Raw genomic sequence first — 397 nt, 5'->3', positions numbered from 1 at the left:
CCTCCACACTCCCTCCCGAGCCCCCCCAAACCATCCCTAGACACTCAACCCCAAAAATCCGCCTCCAAACCCCAAAATCTGCCTCCAACCTCCTAAACCACCTCCAGCCTTCCCAACCCCCTCCACACTCCCTTCCAAGCTCCCCAAATTCCTCCAAATCCCCCTCCAACCCCCCAAAATCCCCTTTAAACCCCCCAAACCACCTCCAACCTTCCAAACCTTTCCAAATCCTTTAAACCCCCCTTCCGACCTTTCTCCACACTCCCTTCCAAGTCCCTCAACCCCTCCACAGACCCCCAGTTCCTTCAAATCCCCCTCCAACCCCACAAATCCCCTCCAAACCCCTCAAACCCCCTCCACACTCCCTCCCAAGCTCCCCAACCCCCCTCCCAGACCC

Source organism: Corvus brachyrhynchos, unplaced genomic scaffold, assembly GCF_000691975.1.
Source record: "Corvus brachyrhynchos isolate BGI_N302 unplaced genomic scaffold, ASM69197v1 scaffold479, whole genome shotgun sequence".
Classification (NCBI taxonomy): domain Eukaryota; kingdom Metazoa; phylum Chordata; class Aves; order Passeriformes; family Corvidae; genus Corvus; species Corvus brachyrhynchos.
This window is presented reverse-complemented; position numbering follows the sequence as displayed.